Consider the following 978-nt stretch of genomic DNA (forward strand, 5'->3'; position numbering starts at 1 on the left):
AAAGAAATAAATTGGCTGATGTTGATACGTCGAAGAAAGGTCGAATTACCGAACGTTTATCTTTTTAAACGTATATCGATGATTCATCAAGTATCATGTCCATCATTTCGATTGGATTAAACCTTGATATATGCATACGGCGAACACATGTTGAAATATTGATATCGAAACATCGATTCCACGGTCGATCGAAAGGTATCTAACGAATATTCGAGCGTGACACTTGTTCGAATTGCAATCTTTTTTTATTACACGAGAGGTTATCACGTTTATTCACGATTTTTCATCACAGTTTCTCGAAATTCGATCGTTTTTTCACAGCTTCGGCCCGCGTAACAACGACCATTCTTCACGATTCGATGAAAAGATCGATGCCTCGAAGAGAAATTGTGCGCTCGAAGATATACGGGCAACGTGAAACTTTAACCGCGGCGGAACATGCTCGCGCGTAAATGAATACCGAATCGGCGAATTTGAGACGAAAAGAAAGAAAAAGAAAAAAGGAAAGAAAAAAAAAAAATGATTGAAGATGAGGTAGTAGATCATATGGCAGATGAGGTGCAGAAGGAGGAGCCTGCAGTGTACTCAGGTACTCAAACGGTGAGTGCGTAAACAAAGAGAAAGATCGTACAGATTATTCGATCGATCGATCGATCCTTCTTTTCTTTACCAACCTATCAACAATTTAAATGTCTTTCCTTAAAAACTTTTACCGATCATCGATCGATCGACGCGATCTGCACTTAAAAAAACTTAAAAAAAAAAAAGAAAAAGAGAAATTAAAAAGAAATTGAATCGAGAATAAAGAGAAAAAGAAGAAGAAGAAGTAGAAGAAGAAACAAAAAAAGAAGTAGAAGAAGAAGAAAGAAAGAAAAAAGAAAAAGATATAGAAGAAAATAAAACAGAAAATGATAAGTAGAGATAGAGAGAGAGAGAGAGAGAGAGAGAGAGAGAGAGAGAGAGAGAGAGAGAGAGAGA

The 978-nt window shown here is 36.5% G+C and overlaps 1 protein-coding gene across 1 annotated transcript in view; it reads right to left on the bottom strand.

The window, feature by feature from the left end:
• The window catches only part of LOC102673961 (ELAV-like protein 2), a 27,947-nt gene that overhangs the window by 15,448 nt on the left and 11,521 nt on the right, over nt 1-978 (bottom strand). The window lies entirely within an intron of this gene.

Source organism: Apis dorsata, unplaced genomic scaffold (assembly GCF_000469605.1).
Source record: "Apis dorsata unplaced genomic scaffold, Apis dorsata 1.3 scaffold_734, whole genome shotgun sequence".
In the NCBI taxonomy this organism is placed as follows: domain Eukaryota; kingdom Metazoa; phylum Arthropoda; class Insecta; order Hymenoptera; family Apidae; genus Apis; species Apis dorsata.